At 43.5% G+C, this 22,972-nt stretch overlaps 1 protein-coding gene across 4 annotated transcripts in view; it reads left to right on the top strand.

The window, feature by feature from the left end:
• The first annotated feature begins 5,605 nt into the window (after positions 1–5,605).
• Positions 5,606–22,972, top strand: part of SCML4 (Scm polycomb group protein like 4) — a 125,298-nt gene continuing 107,931 nt past the window's right edge. The window contains exon 1 of one of the 4 annotated variants that reach the window (XM_065588312.1): positions 5,606–5,729. The gene's annotated coding sequence lies outside the window, so the exon portion shown is untranslated. Of the gene's footprint in view, positions 5,730–19,673; positions 19,854–22,972 lie in introns of those variants that run through there. The other 3 variants (XM_005287670.5, XM_042857669.2, XM_008164914.4) reach the window with 3 other exon arrangements.

The following is a 22,972-nucleotide window of genomic DNA, read 5'->3' as shown; positions in this document are numbered from 1 at the left end:
GGATAAACATGTTCCTTAGAAGTGTGTTGTAAGAATTAATCAGTGTTTTTGTTTAACACTTTGAAAATACAAAGCACTGTGTTGTCTGAGTACTGAACATTAGTAGATTGAAACATCCTATGTTATTTTTCATAATAGGGTTGGTGGACAAATCTCTAAGCCTCAAAAATTTAGCCCTCAATTCAAGAGAGCACTTAAGCACATGCTTATAGTTAAGACACTATTGAAGTGGCCTTCCTGAATAAGGATGCTTTCCTAAATCAGGGCCACCATTTATTAAATGGTCCCTCCTGACAGACAATATACAGAAAGTGCTCCAGATCCTTCAAAATAAGTGATAGAGAATAGGAAAATAAATTGAGAGGGAACAGGAAAACAAAATACCCACAGAAAGAAACAAAGTGGTTTTCAGCTTGTGACCTGCAAGGAGCATATAAGTTACAACAAAAACAAAATGCTTGCAAAAAAGCAGAATGTCTGTGCTTTACCTAAGTTTATTTCAAATAGAAGAACATATGTGTTACTTGGTAGTTAAAATGTCAATATCTATGATACTGAAAGAACTGTGCCTAAAGCACTTTTTTGGCTTCAGTTCAACAAAACACTTTAAGCATGTGCTTTAATGATCTAGGATTCTAGGCCCTAAAGTCTTAGGGCCCCATACTGCAGGCACATAGGCAAGTGCTTAGCTTCATGCACCTAGTCCCACTGCTTAAGTCTTTGCAGGATTAGTGCCTTTGAGTAGTAAATAGCTAGAGCAACATGACAGTTTTTAACCACACATTCTGAGTTTAAAATACCTGAGGGCTGGTCTACACTCCAAAGTTAGGCTGATGTAAGTGTGACACCTCAAAGCAGCACCCTGGAATCCCCATGTTCATCCCTGCCATATAAGTATGATATATTTCATACAAAGCATGCCATGTAAGATATCATATGAAAGGTCATGATCTGCTGAAACCCATTGTTCTGTCAAAATATGTATATCGTTAGTGTGTATGAAGTTGAGATTTTGTTGTATGGTTGTTACTGAAATATGTAAGTTTGAGAATCTCCACTGCTAGTTCTCCAGTGACAAAGGAGGAGACTCATTTTGCGAACAGGGGCTGCTAACAGGGAGTTTCACAAGGGAGTTTGGAAGGGGAGCAGGAAGGGGGCGAGGGTCCCTTGCCAGTTCCATCTGTTTTCTCTTGATTCCCTTAATACCTATAAAGCAACTACATTCATAACTTTTTTCTTAAACAACCCTTTCAGCTGACAGGGGGCTGCAGACGGGAGTTTGACAGAGGGAGGCTTACGATGGTTAGGAAGACCCGCAACACCTGTGCCAGCACTGCTACTGTCTCCTCCACCTGTGCCTGTAGCCAGACAGAGTGCCTAAGCATGGATGCCTCTACCCAGATCCTGGTGTGGTTTTGCAAAGACTGTAACTTGCAATTTCCACTTGCTGATATCCAGGCTGGGGGGACCATCCAATGTGAGAGGTGCCTGCTGGTGGAATCTCTCAGGCAGCAGGTGGGAGAGCTACAGGAGGAGGTGGCTAGGTTGAGAAGCATCCGTATCCACGAGCAATTCCTCGACAGTGTCCATGTGGAGACAGCTGAGGTAGCTGTCCCAGTACACAGGACTGCTGATACACCACTGGTGGAGGAGGAGATGGCTCAGGGTGGACGCTGGCAGCTGGTTACTTCTGGCAGCAGGCAGTGCTCCACCCTTGCTCCGAACCCTCCTGCCGTGGTTATAGGTAACCGTTATGCTCTTCTTGATACAGGAAAGAAGGAATCACTCCCTACAGTAAAGGAGGAGAAGCCTCGTACCCCTAAGGCAGGAAAGTCTGCTGCCACCACTGCGAATAGGAAACGTAGGGTAGTGGTGGTCGGAGACTCTCTGCTGAGGGGGAACGGAGGCGCCCATCTGTCGCCCTGACATTTCATCTCGGGAGGTATGCTGCCTGCCGGGGGCCCGTATCCGAGACGTTACGGAGGCATTGTCGAGGATTATCCAGCCCTCTGACTACTACCCCATGCTACTCATCCATGTGGGCACAAATGATACTGCGCGGTGTGACACTGAGCGGATCAAGAGTGACTACAGGGCTCTGGGAGTACAGGTGAAGGAGTTTGGAGCGCAGGTGGTATTCTCTTCAATTCTTCCTGTCAAAGGTAGGGGCCCGGGCAGAGACAGATGCATCATGGAGGTGAATGCCTGGCTGCGAAAATGGTGTCGCCAGGAGGGCTTTGGCTTCCTAGACCACGGGATGCTATTTGAGGAAGGACTGCTAGGCAGAGATGGCGTTCACCTTTCGAGGAGAGGAAAGACCCTTTTCGGACACAGACTGGCTAACCTAGTGAGGAGGGCTTTAAACTAGGTTCGACGGGGACAGGTGAGCAAAGCCCACAGGTAAGTGGGGAACATGGAGACCAGGGATATGGATCGGAAACGAGAGGGAGTGTGGGCTATATTGGCAGAGAGAAAGGAGAGTCAGGACAAAACTGGGAGGAAAGACCAAACCAGTATCTTAGATGCCTATATACAAATGCGAGAAGTATGGGGAATAAGCAGGAAGAACTGGAAGTGCTAATAAATAAATACAACTATGACATTGTTGGCATCCCTGAAACTTGGTGGGATAATACACATGATTGGAATGTTGGTGTGGATGGGTACAGCTTGCTCAGGAAGGATAGACAGGGGAAAAAGGGAGGAGGTGTTGCCTTATATATTAAAAATGTACACACTTGGACTGAGGTAGAGATGGACATAGGAGACGGAAGTGTTGAGAGTCTCTGGGTTAGGCTTAAAGGGGCAAAAAACAAGGGAGATGTCATGCTAGGAGTCTACTACAGGCCACCTAACCAGGTGGAAGAGGTGGATGAGGCTTTTTTCAAGCAACTAACAAAATCATCCAAAGCCCAAGATTTGGTGGTGATGGGGGACTTCAACTATCCGGATATATGTTGGGAAAATAACACAGCAGGGCACAGACTATCCAACAAATTCTTGGACTGCATTGGAGACAACTTTTTATTTCAGAAGGTTGAAAAAGCTACTAGGGGGGAAGCTGTTCTAGACTTGATTTTAACAAATAGGGAGGAACTCGTTGAGAATGTGAAAGTAGAAGGCAGCCTGGGTGAAAGTGATCATGAAATCATAGAGTTTGCAATTCTAAGGAAGGGTAGAAGGGAGAACAGCAAAATAGAGACAATGGATTTCAGGAAGGCAGATTTTGGGAAGCTCAGAGAGCTGATAGGTAAGGTCCCATGGGAATCAAGACTGAGGGGAAAAACAACTGAGGAGAGTTGGCAGTTTTTCAAAGGGACACTATTAAGGGCCCAAAAGCAAGCTATTCCGCTGGTTAGGAAAGATAGAAAATGTGGCAAAAGACCACCTTGGCTTAACCATGAGATCTTGCACGATCTAAAAAATAAAAAGGAGTCATATAAAAAATGGAAACTAGGACAGATTACAAAGGATGAATATAGGCAAACAACACAGGAATGCAGGGGCAAGATTAGAAAGGCAAAGGCACAAAATGAGCTCAAACTAGCTATGGGAATAAAAGGAAACAAGAAGACTTTTTATCAATACATTAGAAGCAAGAGGAAGACCAAAGACAGGGTAGGCCCACTGCTTAGTGAAGAGGGAGAAACAGTAACAGGAAACTTGGAAATGGCAGAGATGCTTAATGACTTCTTTGTTTCGGTCTTCACCGAGAAGTCTGAAGCAATGCCTAACATAGTGAATGCTAATGGGAAGGGGGTAGGTTTAGCGGATAAAATAAAAAAAGAACAAGTTAAAAATCACTTAGAAAAGTTAGATGCCTGCAAGTCACCCGGGCCTGATGAAATGCATCCTAGAATACTCAAGGAGCTAATAGAGGAGGTATCTGAGCCTCTAGCTATTATCTTTGGAAAGTCATGGGAGACGGGAGAGATTCCAGAAGACTGGAAAAGGGCAAATATAGTGCCTATCTATAAAAAGGGAAATAAAAACAACCCAGGAAACTACAGACCAGTTAGTTTAACTTCTGTGCCAGGGAAGATAATGGAGCAAGTAATTAAGGAAATCATCTGCAAACACTTGGAAGGTGGTAAGGTGATAGGGAACAGCCAGCATGGATTTGTGAAGAACAAATCGTGTCAAACCAATCTGATAGCTTTCTTTGATAGGATAACGAGCCTTGTGGATAAGGGTGAAGCGGTGGATGTGGTATACCTGGACTTTAGTAAGGCATTTGATACGGTCTCGCATGATATTCTTATCGATAAACTAGGCAAATACAAATTAGATGGGGCTACTATAAGGTGGGTGCATAACTGGCTGGATAACCGTACTCAGAGAGTTGTTATTAATGGTTCCCAATCCTGCTGGAAAGGCGTAACGAGTGGGGTTCCGCAGGGGTCTGTTTTGGGACCGGCTCTGTTCAATATCTTCATCAACGACTTAGATATTGGCATAGAAAGTACGCTTATTAAGTTTGCGGATGATACCAAACTGGGAGGGATTGCAACTACTTTGGAGGACAGGGTCATAATTCAAAATGATCTGGACAAATTGGAGAAATGGTCTGAGTTAAACAGGATGAAGTTTAACAAAGACAAATGCAAAGTGCTCCACTTAGGAAGGAAAAATCAATTTCACACATACAGAATGGGAAAAGACTGTCTAGGAAGGAGTACGGCAGAAAGGGATCTAGGGGTTATAGTGGACCACAAGCTAAATATGAGTCAACAGTGTGATGCTGTTGCAAAAAAAGCAAACATGATTCTGGGATGCATTAACAGGTGTGTTGTGAGCAAGACACGAGAAGTCATTCTTCCGCTCTACTCTGCTCTGGTTAGGCCTCAGCTGGAGTATTGTGTCCAGTTCTGGGCACCGCATTTTAAAAAAGATGTGGAGAAATTGGAAAGGGTCCAAAGAAGAGCAACAAGAATGATTAAAGGTCTTGAGAACATGACCTATGAAGGAAGGCTGAAAGAACTGGGTTTGTTTAGTTTGGAGAAGAGAAGACTGAGAGGGGACATGATAGCAGTTTTCAGGTATCTAAAAGGGTGTCATGAGGAGGAGGGAGAGAACTTGTTCACCTTAGCCTCTAAGGATAGAACCAGAAACAATGGGTTTAAACTGCAGCAAGGGAGGTCTAGGTTGGACATTAGGAAAAAGTTCCTAACTGTCAGGGTGGTTAAACACTGGAACAAATTGCCTAGGGAGGTTGTGGAATCTCCGTCTCTGGAGATATTTAAGAGTAGGTTAGATAAATGTCTATCAGGGATGGTCTAGACAGTATTTGGTCCTGCCATGCGGGCAGGGGACTGGACTCGATGACCTCTCGAGGTCCCTTCCAGTCCTATAATCTATGATTCTATGATTCTATGATTCATTCCCTGGATGGTTTTAAATGACCATTAATCAGCTGGGGAGTTGTAATCAAGGAATTTACAATGCTGTAAGAGGGCTGCGCAAGCATCACATACTGGGGATTGCTCAACTCCGTGACTCAGCAAAGCCTAGGACATGTCTGGGCTAGTGTTTTCCAGGCACATGGACTGAGGATATAAAATAGAATAGGGGGGAATGGCGGCATGCTTTTGCCTTTCTCCTTCCCTACCTACACTGGAAGCAACAAGAATGCTGGGAAGGGAAAGACCTGAACTGAGGAGACTGGTCCCAGGCTTGAAGGGAAAGCCTGTGTACTAAGAACTATAACCTATCTGCAACATCCAGTTGGGGTGAGAAAAATTGCTTGGCTTGATTCAAATACTGCCCAGTCTAATAAGGTTTAAGATTTAAACTGTATGCCTATCTTTTATTTGGTAACTATTTTTGATCTTTTGTGCCTACCAAAAATCTATCTTTCTGTAGTTAATAAATCTGTGTTATATTTCACCTAAAACAGTGTGTTTTGGTTGAAGTGCTTGGGAAATCTCAGCTTAGTTTACGAAGGCTAGTGTGTGTCCTTTCCACATCAAGGGAAGGGCGGACTGGGCAATAAACTTACACTGGTCAGGCTTCTGACCAGGGCAACACAGTATATTTCGGGGGTGCAAGGCTGGGGCTTGGGAGATTTGCTGGTGCCTTTCTCTGTTTGATTCGTGAGAGTCTCAGGGAACATTCATGCAAGTTAGCTGGGTGTGCTACTCCACATGCTGTTGTGCTGAGTGATGACTGTTCCTGGAAGGGTTTGCTCCTTGTCACTACAAAGCATTGTGAGAGACAGCCTAGGCTGGAGAATAAGGGAGGAAAAGCAGTACCCCACTTCCAGGTTGTACACAGTACATCTCCTCACAGTAAAGTTGAACTATTTGTGCACATGTCTACACTTGCATTTGTCTCCAGCCCATGCAAGCATCTTGTTACAGTGGCACAGTAAAACCACCTCCCTGAATGGTGTTGAGCCCTCATCGACCTACTGAGGTTGACGCAGTGTGAGTGTAGACAGGGTCAACACAGGTCATGCAGTAACAGTCCTCCAGCAGCTGTACCACTTTGCCCCATTCCCTGCAACAGTTACTGATCTGGTCACAATTGTGAACTCCACTGCTCAAGGATCATAGAGACCAGAAGCCACATCCTCCCCTCTTAAAAACACCCCACACATTTTTGAAATGCCTCTTCCTAATTGTCTACCTTGGCGAGTACACCTAGCAACTCACCCTTGTTGTGTGCAACTGCTCAACTGCCCATGCTGGCCTCATGTACTTGACACACTGCTGCCGGGAGTAGACAGGAAGTATTGGATCTCCGGAGCCTGTGGGAAGAAGAGGCCATTCAGGCACATCTCCCAACCAGCCGTAGAAATGTGGACTTCTACTAAAAGATTGCACAGGGGATGCAGGCAAAGGAGGAGGATGGGATCAGCAGCAATGCTGCATGACAGCAAAGGAACTGCGCCAGGCATGCCACAAGGTCAGTCTGGTGGCGAGCCGCATCTTCATGCCATACTTGGCAAAGTCCTCCTCCAGCACCCCACGGACCACTGCAAAAGAGACCTTGGCCATGAGCAGCAAGCGAGAGATGCAGCAGGGAGGGTCCAGCCATGCCACAAGCCAGGACCTGTTCGGACTGCACCACTGTCTAATGAATCCTGCCAGCTGAGAACAGACAAATCTGATGAAGGAGAAGGGACCTGGCTCAGGGTGTCCATGCACTTTCCCCTACAGTGTTTAAATTTAAAGATGGCGCTACTCCCATAGCCAAATTAACAAGACACAGGTAGTGACTTTTCATTTGTTAGTTATATAAGAAGAGGTAGTGGTACAAGAAACAGAGGTGGAGTTGGTACATGAAGCAGTTTGTTTATGTACTTAAGAATGTTCTTTGTATCCTCCAAAGACATCTTGATTAAACTTCCATGAAGATACTCAGCAGTCTTCTCCCATCTACGGATGGCTGCCTTATATCTTCCTCCCTTGTAGGACGCTTTCCGTACCCACCATGGCTGGGGCAATACAGCAGTGCTGAAGTGTCAATAAGCATGTCTTATTAAAAGGTTTTATGGGAATAAAGGAAAGGAGTTTCAAAACTTATCTTTCGCTTCCCATTGTGCCTGTAAATCCAGTGACACGTCTTTTTTTATTCATTAGCTGCTGCCCTTGTGGTCTTGAGGAGTGCCCCCTCTACACTCACAGAATGCCTGACCCCGAGGAAGAAGAGAATTAGGGAGGACATGTTCAGCAAAATCCTGAAAGCACTGCAGCATTGGACCATGAACAAAGGGTCTGGAAGACCAACATGGCAGATGGCATGGAGAAGAAAGAGCAGACAGACCCAGGAAAAAGAGAGGGAGATGCATCATGACATAATGGGGCTTCTCAAGAAGCAAACACAAATCCTGCAGGCCGTGATTCACCGGCAGGTTAAAAAATCCCAAACCTCCCACCTTTGCTGTCCTTGAAGAACTCTATGGTTCTAAGCAGCTCCTTACATCACCCAACTTACCAATTGGCATCACAAGCTGCATCCTTACCCGTACCACTCCACACCAGGGACAGCAAGGAAAACTGCAGCTTTACATATGCTGACCTGGAAGAACAATGGCTGATGTAGTCCATTTAGTCTGCACTGAAATGGACAGAAATGTTTGCTGCCTTTCTAATTGTAATGTTCTGTTCCATTAAGTTATGCTAAAAGCTTGCAGTGCATTGCCCTTTTTTTGCAAATTGTTTTTCTGCACTGTTTTTGCCTCTAGTGAATTTCTATTTTTTGAAAATAAAATTCTTTTAGTTCACAACACACATTGTGGGATCTAAAGCACCCAATACTTGTAAGTGTATAGTAGTACAGAACTCATAGCTACAAGAAAACACCCAGTCCTATGTATAAATGTATAGCAAGCATCACATACTTCATTGCCTTACTAAAAAACAGTCATAGTTATAAACGTACAGCAAGCACTACACAATTCCTAATAGCCCCTAAAACTTCAGGGCTAGAGAACAGGCCACCGCAGAGCACGACTGTGGCTCAGAGCTCCCTCAACTATATAACTTCCCGCTCAGCTCTTGTAATGGTCTTTGTGTCTGGCTGTTGAAAGTCATCAGGCAGCTGCTCAATCTTCACACTCGCAGTAGCTTGTCCATCTTTTTTCTCATAAATATTATGCAAGACACAACAGGCACCTATAGCTTTTGGGATATTTTTCTAGCTGAGATCCAATCTAGTGACTAAACACCCCCAACGTTCCTTCAGTCTACCAAAAGTACATTCAACAGCCATTCTCCACCTGCGAGCCAGTAGTTGAAGCTTTCCTTGGTCCTGGTGGCTGGTGTACAGCTTAGGTTTGCCAGGCATCCGGTTTTCAAGTGGAACACCAAGGCAAAAAGGGACCTGGCTGCTCCAATCAGCACTGCTGACCAGGATGCTAAAAGTCCAGTTGCTGGCACAGGGGGCTAAGGCAGGCTCCCTGCTTGCCCTGGCTCCACGTGGCTGGCAGTCTGGCTCCTAGCTCCAGGGACGGCCAAACCTCTCATCCCTGGCCCTACCCCAGAGCCTGCACCCCCTTCCGCATCCCTGTCCCAGCCTGGAGCCCCCTCCTGCACCCAGAACCCCCCATTTCTGGCCTCACCCTAGAGCCTGCACTCCCAGCTGGAGCCCTCACCCCCTCCTGCACTCCAACCTGTACCCCAGCCCGGTGAAAGTGAGTGAGGATGGGGGAGTGAGTGATGGAAGGAGGGGGGATGGAGTGGGTGGGAGGTGGGGCCACCAACCCTTGCATAACTATAGAAAACCAGCCTTTCCTATGGGTGCACTCTGTGGCAAGGTGGGCTGGCACTAAAATAGGGATGTGCGTGCCATCTATTGCTCCACTGCAGTTTGGGAATCCCATTGCTGCAAATCAATCTACTGAGTCCTGCATGTTGCTGAGAGTCACAGTGCATCAGACAATTAATGGCCCCACTCACTTGCCTGACAATAGCCCCTACCGTGGATTTTCTAACGCCAAAATGATTTCCCACTGACCAGTAGCAATCTGGCATTGCAGCCTTTCAGTTTGCGATTGCCATTCCTTTTTCCAATGCCAATGCAGCTCTCATTCGGGTGTCCCCCGCACTGGAGGGCTGGGCTTGGCACACAGGCCCAGGGATGTGGCCTTTCACATCTGAAAGTTCTATAGCCACTGCTCATTGTCCCAAACCTGCATTCTGGTGCAATCCCACAACCCAGTGCTTCTTTCTTGAGCCCACAAGCAGCCTTCCACCATCTGCAGCTGCTCAGTGAACACCACCACTAGCCTTGAATTGTTTTTTTGCTATATCCCCTAGCGATCTGTCCTTGAAAGAATCGTCATGTCTCCCGTTGTTGCAGTACTTCCTGCGAATCTGCAAATATAGGAGGAGGCACATGCTTCCTCTACCTGCAGTGTTCATGAGAACTGTGCAGAGTTCCGTGGACTCCATGCTTCTGTCAGGGATGGTAGACACTGAAAAGTGCAATGTGGAGTTGTGGGTTTTAAAAAAAACCAAACAAAAATTATGGGATATTGATGGCATTAGGGGATGGAGAAAGTTGCATGCTGAGAACTAGACCCCTAGCTCCCAGAGATCGCTGGGTGGCTAATTTCTACCCCACCATGCATTGTGAAAATTTCCCCAAAAGCATTGCACCAGCTGACAGCGTGTGATATACTGGGATGCCTACCCATGGCGCACAGCATTTTGCATTGGCGCAAGCAATCCTGGTGTGTAAGTGCAGCACCAAGCATGCATGTGCAAGTGCGATATACTAAGTAACTATACTAAAGTTTGTAGTGTAGACATGGCCTCAGCAAAAAGGCTCTCAAAAATCTTTCTGCTGCATTCTACTGCTGGCAACTGTATTATATGTAATTAAATCCACTGCAAAGCCTGTCAACAAAATGGATACGCTAGTGTTCAAACCAATTTGATTTTCATAATGGTAAAAACAATGTTTAACCAGCAGAGATTCAGTATGGAAATTTACATGAGCTTCTATAAAATACACACACAAAACCATATAGAGGCTATCACCACTCTCACAGCTCAGTGATTGCAGCGAAACAACTAGACACATGCACAGCCCTTTCTGTTTTGCAGAGCAGCCTATCAAATTGCCCCTTTCTGCTTCTGTAATTTTCATATCCAGGAATCCAGAACATTAATTTATTTCTACTATTATTTGTATTCCAGCAGCCTCGAGAGGCCCCAGACAAAACACAGGGCCCCATCTTGCTAGGCACTATACCAACATAGATTAAGAAACAGCCTCCGCACCAAAGAAAATATACAGTAGTTTTTAAACTCTTGTTCTTTCCAGGCACAGAAGAGGGGAGGGCCTGTGGGGGAGGAGGGGTGTCTTTCAGCCCAACCGTAGAAAATGCTGCTCTGGTCATTCAGTCATTCCATTCTGCATTTGATATTACTTTTGTGGTTTTTTGTGCCTTTATGTAAAGCTAGGCATTTCTTTAGTGTTCAGGTACCTTGAGGCACATATACTAGAAATGCCTGGATGCATAGAACCAGGGGCAGCTCTATGTGTTTTGCCGCCCCAAGCATGGCAGTGAGGCAGCCTTCGGCAGCACGCCTGCGGGAGATCCGCTGGTAAAGCTGATTCGGCGGCATGCCTGCGGGAGGTCCGCCAGTGCCGCGCCTTCAGCATCCCCGCTGCCGAAGCCGCGGGACCGATGGACCTCCCGCAAGCACGCCGCCAAAGGCAGCCTGACAGCTGCCCTCACGGCGACCGGCAGGCTGCCCCCCACGGCTTGCCGCCCCAGGCACGTGCTTGATGCACTTGTGCCTGGAGCTGCCACTGCATAGAACACCAGCCATTTGGGAACCATTGCTCAGATGGTGAATCTTTTTCCTTGCAGCCTTGTCTGTATTTTTCCTTTTAAGATTCTAAGCTCTTTAAGGACGGGAATATCTTCACCTATATATTCATATAGCTTCTAGAAGATTTTAGGTGCTACCCCATTTAAATTACTACCAATACATATAGTATCATATATATTACTATGTAGATAATGTTCAGGTTACCTTAAATTTGGGAAGTCAAGAGGCAAAGAAAACACTTCATTGGAAATTGACTTAATGTCATTCTTGTAATGTCATGATTCTACCACAGGCAGTCAGGAAGGTTTAAATGTAGGAACTTTATTTAGCACCAAAACACACAGACCTCTACTGCTTGAGTTAATGCAATAACTCCTCTAGCTGGCAGCAGTAGTGGGCTGTTTTCCTTTAACCACCAGAGGGGTTACAGTACACACTTTACAAACATATTATACCTACACACTGCTTTGAAAATGTACGGGGTTAATTTGCTCATTTGCATGCTATTACCCAGAAAGCTTTTTCCGGTTCACAAGCTTCTTGTTTTAAAGACCATTGATGTCTCCGCTCTGAGAAGGAACCCTTCAAGTTCTGGACATGTTTGTATGTGCACTGAGTTCTGTTTTGAATGATCTATAGAATTGCCAGTTGCATATAATCACTTCTGTAAAAACTGTCAATAGTCCTTGATGTGTTCCGTGTGGCCCCAAATCCTGGACTGTAGGCCATATCAGTTCCACTGTGCTATTCAATCCAACGCACCCACCCTACAAGCCTAGAAGGAGTTCTGGGTAAAGGAATGTGGTGGTAGCCATTACTGAAAGTGTTCGCAATATGTGAAAAACCTGGATGTATCAAAACCTCGGTCTGTATATTATTGTCATTCTTACAACGAAAAAGCTAATTTTTCAGCATGTTGCCTCACAAATAATTATTCTGATGTGCGCTCAGTGGAGAGTTTCTAATTCAGTCTTTCAATACCTTATCCTTCTCATGCGGTCGTAATGTAATTAGCAACAGAAAGTCGTGCAAAAAATAATCCTGCCTGTTCCTTGATCTTTACATGGAATGAAATGCAGTAATTGCCATTCATTCTATAATTTCTGGAGCAATACTCTCTTTCCAATGTCTGCTGAATCTATGCCGAACACAAGCTAATGGAATATGCAATAACTTATTGTTGTGTATCCATCCTCCTGGGACAATTTCCAGGAATGCTAATTTGGGAGCCAGCATAATCTTGTTCAGTCATATTGAGAATATTATAGTGAAGATTTCCAAATCCTGAAGCCTAATAGCAGAGCAACTTCCCAGCTGATCTATTTCTGCAGGATCTATTTCCATTGCTATTCTTTTTAAAAACTGTTTTCACTAGGGTGAAAATTAAAAATTTTAGCAATACTTAGGTTCCCAACTGCCTAAATCATGTTTGAAAATGGGTCTTAAGCTCCCAAGTCAGGGTAAAAATTTCAAAAGATCCGAAGTCTATGATACTGGTCAGTGAATGAGGCACAACGAAGAACTTGTATATTTATATTTAACTGAAATAGTTTGTCGGTTTGGTCGTGGATTAGCCATCCAGCTATTTGCGGGGGCGGGGGAGAAGAGGAGGCGGGGGAGGAAAAGAGCAAAGCTCAGTTTCCTTTTGCCACTAAGAACTTTTACATACAATAATGCCCCAAATGCCTCTCCTGGAAACCTTGATACCACATCAGGCCAATATTGGTCTAGTAACTCAGCCTGGTTTTTGCAGGGGCTCTGGTTGGCGCCCCTCTCCCTGTCCTACTTTGCCATAGGGAGACAGCATTGTAAAGTCATGTGCTGAGGTTCCTCCCTATTCAGACCAACACTTAAGTATGTGCTGAACTCCCATTGATTTCAGTTGTTAAGTATGTGCTGAAGTGCTGTCCTGAACATTCATTATTTCTTGACTCTCAGGCACTGGGGCCAGTTGATAGGAATCAAACACTGTGGGCCTGGTCTAGATAAGGATTTAAAGTGTTTTGTTAGGATGTGTTTTCAAACATGTTCATTAGCCCGTACTAGCTAACTCTAGTGTAGACAAGGGAGTGTATGTATTAACACATGCTACAGTGATCAAATTAAAACCTAGGGGTCCCCCTCAAGTTTTAACTCAACCAGTTTGGCATGTGTTAACAGCCACATGCCTTGTTTACACTAGACTTTTCAAAGGTGTGTCTTAGCAAATGCTTTCTAATAATAAATCCCAGCAGAGAGAAGGTCAGACTCACTGTATGACCTTTGGCAACATCTCTGTTCCAAGTTTCCTTTGCTGTAAAATCAATATAATGAAAATTATCTACCTGGCATCAAGTGCTTTGAGATCTGCAGATGAACTTCTGGGGGAAGGTAGAGGGGCTCCAGGTTCATCAGATCACTTAGGATTCAGAAAGAAAAAGGAGTTTGATCTGATGAGATGGAGGTTGGGCAACTGGGAGTTAAGACTGTTGGGTTCTGTTCCTGGCACTGCCACTGACTTACTGTGACAGGTTAGGTAAATCCCGTGCCCTCAGGCTTACCCACCTGTAAAATTACCTACGTCCTTCCCTGGGGCCCCAATTCAGAAAACATTTATGCATGTGCTTACTTTTAAAGATGGGCTTAAATCCATCCCTCTTCAGCAAACCACTGAAGCACATCCGTAAGTCCCATTGATGTCAATCAGTTTTAAGAATGGGCCTCAAGTTACATATGAGTGTAAGTGATTTGCTAAAGAGGGACTGACTGCATTTGGGCCTGCTGCATGTTGCAAGGCTTAATTAACTATCATCTGTAAAGTGCTTTGAAATCTTTGATTCAACTGCTATATATGTACAAAGTATGAGTTTTGGCTCTCAGTGATGTCTGGAGCTGGGTTCTCTCCTAGCCACTGTTGTTAAAGGCTCACAAACCTATATGACTTATCCAAAGATGCTCTCCCTAAGGAATTGCTGTCTTGAAAGATGATATTGCTGTTGTAATTAAGGTAATTGTTTAAATTCATTCTCGTAAGCCAGATCTCTCCCCATCCTAACCAATTATATCTATATCAACATAGGCATCACATGACCATTTAGTATCTGAATAGATTTGCAGATACAAACCTAGTTAAACTGAAAAGTCTAATAATGAAAGACTCGTAGAAAATCAGATCAGCAGGATAGAGTGGACATATGGCCTCTCTTAAGTCCTGTTCTCAATGCTGCATCCACTAGCTACTTACTGAGCTAATGTAGGAATTGGAGTCCAACACTGTTCTAGTTAAAAAGACAATTGAACAAATACCCCTACCCTGTAATACTAAACTTTCCAACTTGCTGGCCAGTTATCTTAAGATCAAATAGGACACAGGACGTAGGCTGCTTTGGGATATTAATTTCCTTTTGACTTATCGCAGATGCTTTATAATTCCATTGAAATCTTAAGATAATTGAATGTAATTGTTTAAAGAATTATTTAAATTACAGTGTAATGTCTGAAATAAAATGATAATCTGCAGGAGTTCATTAATTTTGTTGACATTTCTTCTGCCTGGAATAGATAAAAGTAAAGAATTTCATCTGATCAAAGTCCTAAGCATATTGTGTATATATAGTATACATGTAAGATCCAATTCAGCAAGGTGTTGTTTTGCAGGACAAATACAGGTAGGTGGCAAACATAGTTATAATCATGTTCAATATTACTGGTGAAAAATAATTGGCTTGGTGCGGGTGGGAGGCAGGAAGAGGAGTATTATTAGTGGTAGTGGAAATTTAAGATGTGGCGATGCAAGGGTTTATAAGGTTTTATTCTAGTGCATGGAAAAAATACCCAAATGCTTTGAAGAGAAATAAACAAAACAGCCCCAATCCATCTAATCAGATGGTTTATGCCTCTTCCTAGGCCAGTGGTTTGGCTGTCGCTTGGAGGCAGGTGTGGTCTGGGTTCTGGCCTGTGATCCACGAACTCTTGAATTCTAATCCTGGCTGTAGTGCTAACCCCCTCTGCATCTCGGGGTAATTCACTTAGCCTTCCTCTGCCTCCATTTTTCCATCATTTGCTTTGAAAGTTCAGTTCACAAGTTCTTGGGTTTGTTTCTGCTTGGAAGAGATTGTGAAGGAGAGCAGCAGAGGGGAGGCTGAAAAAAAATCAATACAAAATAATAGGTGCAAAGCAAATCCAGAGGGACTGTGATAAATGGAATGCCAGGGGGGAGGAGGGCGGTGAGAGAATGATCAATGCATCTGGTATATTTACTGCACAGAGTGACCATATGTGCCAGGCTTGGCTTTGGTTGGCTCACCGACCCTGGTGCTAATCCACCTAGAAGAATCTGGATTTTTAAAAGCTGAATTGCCCTGAGATGGAGAAGGTTTACATTTCAGGTAATAAAGCCCTTCGCTAATATAGGGTGTGATCCAAAGCTCACTGGAGTCAATAGAAAGCCTCCTGCTGAGTCGAGTGGGCAGTGGATCAGGCCCATAGGGCGAGATTCACACAGCGACGTAGGCTTGGTGCCACGCAGTGTCACCACGCCTCACTTCTAGGCACCTGAAAAGCCCTGGGGTTCTCAAAGCCCGAGTTAGGCGCCGAGGCTCCCTTCACTATAGACACCTAAATCAGAATGGGAGTCACAGAAGCCAGCACATGAGGTGGCTTGTCATCTAAGTTAGCCAGTGGGAGATGCCAAGCCAAAGGGTATGTGCTGAACCCCACCCCTCTCCGAGATGGCATCTAAATCCAGGCTGGAGGGAGATTCCCCCCGCTCCTCTATTTGGGATTCTCAACTACAAACCCTCCCTTGGTGTTGGTGCCTATGCCTGGGAGATGGGGGAGAGGGACTGCACTCATTACTTTAAGCCCAGTGATTATGGTATGCACCTGGGATGTGGGAAAGGTCAGGTTCAAGTCCTCTCTCCACCTGAAGGGGCGAGGGATTTGAACAGAAATCCACCACTTGCCTAGTGAGTGCCCTAACCAGTGGGCTATGGGATCTTCCTCCATGGGGGTCCCTCAGTCTCTCCCGGTGAAGCAGTTCCACGGTGCCTAAATAAAAAATTCTTTGGCGGGGGGGACTGGATCCTCCCAGGTGAGTGCTCTAACTAACTAACAGGGTTTTGAATCATTCCATGCATGCTTTCTCTCCCCATTCCCATGTTGGAGCTGTTCTTCACTGTAGTTACATAATGAAAGACTCATGAGGCATGTGTACATGAGGTATGCATGCACAAGTCTGTGTATGTGCAAACATGTAACCAAATGTGTGTTCACATAAACATGTGAGAGCAAGTTGAACCTGACATTTTAAAAGGCTGTATGGGAACCTCTTTGAAAACATACTAGTCACACAGCACAGAACAGGAGGCAATGTAACCAGAGGAGAAGTGGTAAAACAAAATGAGCAGAGAACACCCAGTTATTTAATGGACAGAACAGGCTTCTTTCCATTGTGAATAGAAGCTGACCATAAAAGACAGGGTTGCAAAACTACAGTATCCTTCCCCTATGGAAAATCCTATGGAATGTCATAGAACACACTATCTTTTGTACAGTTTTGTACTGACATCCGCTGCGTTCATGCAGCTCCTAGTGTGTGCATTCAGCCCAAATACAGCTGTGGAGAATAGAAATGTAACTACTTTACTAATGAAAATTAATGATGTGCCAGATTCTTAAACAAACCTGCTTTTTTTTAAAATGCATTCTCGCTGTACGGAGGTTTGTTTACCGACTACTCACAAAAGTTTGGTTGTAAATTAGATTTGGCTCAGAACCAGAATGTTGGGTACAAACCCCCTCATCTTTGAGGATGGATTAGGTTGAAATTCAAACTCAGGTCTCAACTCTACAAATAGTCCATCTCTTAATAATGGACCAACCCAGAACCCCACACCTGAATCAGGCCCCCATTCCAGTTCTGTGATGATCAAAATCTGGACATGCAGCTGAGTTCATCTATTTTTAACACTTTGGCCATTTTTCCACAATATCTTACCCTCCTTTTTGTTTATAACTTATGTTGCCTTTCATAATATCTGGATGTTTTAAATTCCTAGGGCCAAAGCCTCTCACTGGACCATGAAGATGTTAGCTGAGCAAATTCTGGGATCCTTCATCAAGCAAACCTTCCTCTGAAATCAATGAGAGTTTTGCTCTATTTAAAGACTACAACATTTGGCCCTAAATTAAAAAATGAACAAACTTTTTTAGTGTTGGAAAATAGCAATTAAAAACAAACAAACAGTCCAGGCTGATGTCTTGGTGCTGTGCAGCTGTGTCAACTGCTCATGTTAGATCGCATTGGTAACATCATATGACATGATTGACATAACTGGACATGACAAGCCACGACAACACATTTGCTGAGGAAAATGTAAAAAGACAGGGATGTCTGAGATTCATGCTTCAAAATTTTAACAGATTAGAAGAAAAGGAAGGGTCTTTAAAAAGACCCGGTCAAGATATTTTTTGATCACTAATAATTGTTATTGTTTAAACTATTGGAAACTTGAAATTGAAATCTGCATAGGTTATCAGTTTTCCCTTGTTTTGTTTTTGTTTTTTAACTGTAGGGGTACTCAGGTGTGTACTGCCTTTGCTTTTGCTCTTTTTCAAATAGCAGAGAGAAAAAAGTAAATTTAGGACCTGATCCCCAGCTGCCATAAACACTTAGCTGAGAGGAACTTGGCTTTACTCTTGTTAAACACATATACACACACACACATGTAAATCACATGGGCTTCATAAACAAATATATGGGAGGGAGAAAGGTAGGTCAGATTTGTCTGATGACACTCCTTACACGCAGAACTCCTGTTGACTTCAGCAATATGGGCAAGAAATGCAGCATTGCATCTGTTGGGCTTAACAGCCTCGTCAATACGCAATCTCTTCCCTCCCCGTTTTTTTTTTTTTTTTTTTTTTTGAGATACCAAGGTTTCTGGAAGTATATTTTTAAACAAATAAGGAAAAAATACCATACTAATCACACTAATACTAATATCACACACAATTCTTCATGCAGGGAATTAGTGGTGTGGGTTGAAATGTCTCATCTTACCTGCAGATCGTTGATTAATAGCTGTATGTCAGATGAATGCAATTCTAGCCAACTCTTTAAAAAAAAGAGTCCTGTTTCGCTAACATGTCATGCATGAACATCAAGCGTCAAGACTTAGGCCTCCTGCTTTTACTCGTACGAGTGGAATTTTTCTTGTTTTTTTTTCTCTTTCTATCCGTTGCTTCGTAAATATATTGGGTTCAATTCTGATCTCAGTGTACGCAGTTGTAAATCAGAAGTGACTTCACTGAAATCAGTGAAGTTACCCCAGTGTGAAACCAGTATAAGTGAGACCACAATCAAGCTCATCACATGTACCCACAGACGCATTCACATGAATAGCCCTAATATTGGTAAGCAGTACATTTTGGCTTGTAATAAATACTTAGTAGCAATGTATGCAAGTATGTGAAGTGGACAGTAGGGAGCTTTGCAACACTTTTAAACAACCAAACAGCCCCTTTACTAGTATAATGTTATCTAGCACAGACAAGGCAATGGAGCGTGATGGGATTATGATAATTATTTATTGTATTTATTACAGGGGTTTTTTTGAGCACCATTGTGTTCAATGCCGTGCAAAATAAACAAGGATGCGGTTCCTTCTTGAAAGCGTTTACAATCCAAATGCCCTGAAAAGCAACTCCCTTATCCTGACAAAGTACAATGTTATGCTGATCATAACCCAATATTTTCATGTACTGTGAATATAGTTTTCTGTGCGTCTCTATAGTATTGAACAGCTATTCTCCACACTCTAGATGTGTGTGTGTGTGTGTGTGTGTGTGTGTGTGTGTATAAAGCTATTCCCGTGCACGTAGCATCATTAACTGAAATATCTGCAGCACCAAATCATTGATCTCTGTTTTAATTACCAAAAGTCAAACAACTCATCCTTCAGGTTTGTGGTATCGTGTAAGCTCAATATTGGACCACATTGCCGCATGATTGGGACAAAGAGATGATGATACAGTCTGGTTTCTATGGCAACAGAGGAGGGTAGTTAAAACAGAAATGTTGCAAACACCCATTCTGATCATCATAATATGATTAATGTTATTGCCAGAGACATTATTATTAAAAAAGTGAAAGTGCCATTACCTTTCCGTTTGTATGGATTTTAAATAAATAAATAAATAAATGGATTTTTTTTTCTTAGTTTAGCTGCTAAGAGAAAGGAAACAACACACAGGCCTCATTTTCTGCGTGTAAAATGTGTGTGTTCTTTAAAAGGCAGTGGTTGGCTGGTTTTCCGGACATGATGTGGTTGAAGCTGTCATCGTAATGGAAATTCATTGCTGTAGCTATGGTAAATCGAGTTTTCTGCCTGTGCTGAATGCATTAGTCTAATGAGATGTTTGCAGCTGGAGAGCTGAGCTGCTGGAGACTTACAGTGTGCTAACAGACAGGGAGAAGATGGCTTTTGCAATAGTCTGGGTGCATGTGCTGAAAGTCATATGCCCGTTAGGTCGAAATACCTGGTCTCTGTAAGACACTGATCAGTGTTTTAACATAAGCAATAGGTAAGGGGAATGCATGCTTCTTCTGTGCCTCGTTTTTGTTGTTGAGCCCGGTTTTAAGCAGCTGTCATTCTGTTGTATGCACTGCTAGATGATAACTTTAGCAATCCTAAATTGCATACTGTATGTATGTGGTACATGCATACAGTGACTCTGCTGTACGATTACTATGTACACTGAACCACACCTTAACTTAGTCATGCTACTAATAGTGTGTTTTCAGGAACAGTTTAATAAAGAAAGGTGCAGGATATCAGTGTATTCAGCAGGTTTTGTCTGTGTCTGCGTGTCTGCTAGTCCATGAGTGTAACTGCTTCTCTATTTAAACTATTTCTTTGAATATGTAGAGTCGTGTCTTCCTGCTTTTTTCAAATGTAAATCAAAGTGGTTTTCTTTCCTTTCCTTGCCAGGTGCATGTCTCTTCCATTTTTAAAAGCTCCTTACCTTGAAACATGAATAGCGGGCAGCAGTATTTACAGCATGGATTTTGTTTTTTAATGTAGATCCTTAGGCAATCAATCTAAAAAATGATCTTTTTAATACCTCCAAATCATGTATTAAGTTGGATTTAATCCTTAGGATCCTTAACTGACAATTGCCAGAGGCAGTATTTTTATGTGCTGGTTTTACCTTTAAGGATAGGAGGCATCTAACTTACAAAGGATGCAAAAGAGGACACTTTAGCTTAGTTGATTTGTCTTTTCAGATGTTTTAAAGATAGGCTTGATTATTGGTACAACAGGCGCAAATAATTTCTTGATTAAGTAGACATACATCACCTGGGTGACGGGTGTGTGCAACTCCTGCTAGCCCTACAAATGTGTCCCTTAACTTCACACGCCATCACTCCGTCCAGTCTACAAAGAGCGAATCCTTTACAGAGGGTGCAGTCCCACCTGCTCAGTGAGTAATTTAACAATTGACATAGCTGGAAGTTGTTTCTTTCTCCAGAGTTCACAAATGAAAGAGGCTATGAATGCCATTTGCTTTGCTTGGGGTTTATGTAAAACTGCTAATTTGTTACAACGAAATAGCATTGGGGTTTTCAGTATGGATGAGGCAAGTTCCAGGAATCCAAAGCCAGTGTAGAAAGCTGCAGAAGGAACACATGCTAACTTGTCTGTTTGGAGGGGGGGGGGGATTTTGATTTTAATTCTGTATTTTATTTTAAGAATGTTCTGGAGACATTTTGACCAAGTATAGACTATGGGTATTTAAGGTTGCCTAACACAGAGAATAATGAAAAATAGACTTAAAGAGGGGTTAGGTAGCAATATCTGGAAGATGTATAATTGTTTGTGTCCACCAGACTGTATCCTAAAACTTACCTTTGTGTTCTGATAATACTTACAGCTTCTTCAGAAATGCTGTGCTGACACTCTTCCGTTCAGATTAAACATTTAGAACCAGTCAACAGCTTGTATAAATTTGTATAGCTCCATTGACTTCAAAGAACCTATCTCAGTTTACACCAGCTGAGGATCTGCCGTTTAGTTCTGAATGTCCCGTTTTAGAGATCTTGTTTAGACTCAGTAGCTTCCAGTCCTATCTGGCCACAGGTGACTTTTTGTAACTAAGATCTCACATTGATTTTTCCTGTACAATAAAAAAAAGAAACACAGTTATTAAGTCAATGCAAGCCACACTTTGCGCCAGAAAGAATTCCACTGCTGGGTGCTGTTTAACTTACACTTCTGGGGAACAATAGCAAAACCCCTCACTTCTTGGGCTCGATCAAAAACTCTTGGGACAAACCCATTGTTAAAGTCTGTGGTGATGCAGTCTTGTCCAAAGGGGGCTGCTGGATAGATTTGCTATTTTTTTTCATAGACCTATTTGAAATGGTGTAACCAGAGCACTCTTAATACAATGGTGGACACTATGCAGAAAAGAATTAGTATAAATAGTTGATTTTTAAGTTTGAAAGACCTGGCCACATCCTGAAATCCAACAGCAGCTGATAACGTATGAATGAATGAGTGACCACATTGCCGATAAAGAAGACACTGCAGAGAGATATTTTTCTCAGACATCCCCAGAGCTCTGTGTTTGCCACAAAATGTACTTGTTTCTACTAAAAATGGACAGTACCAGGTTATAGAGTTACAGTACATTTCAGATGTCATCCCTAGAACTTTAAGAATATGCAATTTAATTTTGCCATGTATTTTTTTTCTTTCTATAATGTAATGTATTAACCACCCCCCTCCCTGACTGATGCTAGTCTGTTTGAGGTGAAGTTAGAAAGTGGGGTGTTGAGTGGGTGTGCCACAAACAACTTGTGTACACTGCATCTGAAAGCCTTGCTTACTCAGGCGCCCCTGGATTTCACCCTGCAACTCAGTATAAAGAGACTGTTCTTTGGATTGCAGCCCTGGGACACTGAGAGCCTGCACTGTCCGTCAGGCATACTGACAGCTATGTACGGGGCAGCAGTCAGGGGCTACCCTCGCAAGAGGCTGCAGCTTAGCTCTCAAAAGAGCATATTCACAACAAAACGAAATGAAAAGTCGCCAAAGCGTAGCCACTCGCTACTTATTCTTTAATCAAGGGCAAGAATTTTTTTTTTAATTTCGTGTTCCGTAGTGGAGCCTTTGCTGCTGCAGTACAGCTTTGTTCTCCTCTGAGTTCCCACCCTAACTCTGTGCCACTGTCTCTTCACTGCGCGTTTCAATGCATCTCAACAATGAGACAGCAGGAGGATGCTAGGGCAAGAGTAGACTGGTGACAAGACTTCCAGCTGTTAAAGTATGTTATTCTGTCACAGGCAATAACATCACAATCTCGAGGCAGTGAGTAGAAAAGCAGGATGTCCCGATATCATTCCGATACTCCGTGCATCTGGGGCTCTTTGCAAACCTGAACCTGCAAACCTTTATTTACCCCAGCCATCTCTTTGGGCTCAATTGTATCTTTAAGGTGCAGTCCTGTGCCGAGTTGCACCCCTCCAGCTGCCTCTCTGAGCCCCACAGCATGCCGCTGGAGTGCACCTTGCGCTTGCATCCCTGCAGGGAGAACTGCAATATACACTTGCTCTGTGGACCACTGCAAATGGTGGAAATAGCCATGGTGCTGCCCCCTTGACTTCCTCCACATGCTTTGGGATGCTATGTGCCTCTAGG

This window comes from Chrysemys picta, chromosome 3 (genome assembly GCF_011386835.1).
Source record: "Chrysemys picta bellii isolate R12L10 chromosome 3, ASM1138683v2, whole genome shotgun sequence".
NCBI classification, from domain to species: Eukaryota; Metazoa; Chordata; order Testudines; family Emydidae; genus Chrysemys; species Chrysemys picta.
The sequence above is the reverse complement of the archived record's forward strand: the minus strand, read 5'-3'. Positions and strand labels throughout refer to the sequence as shown.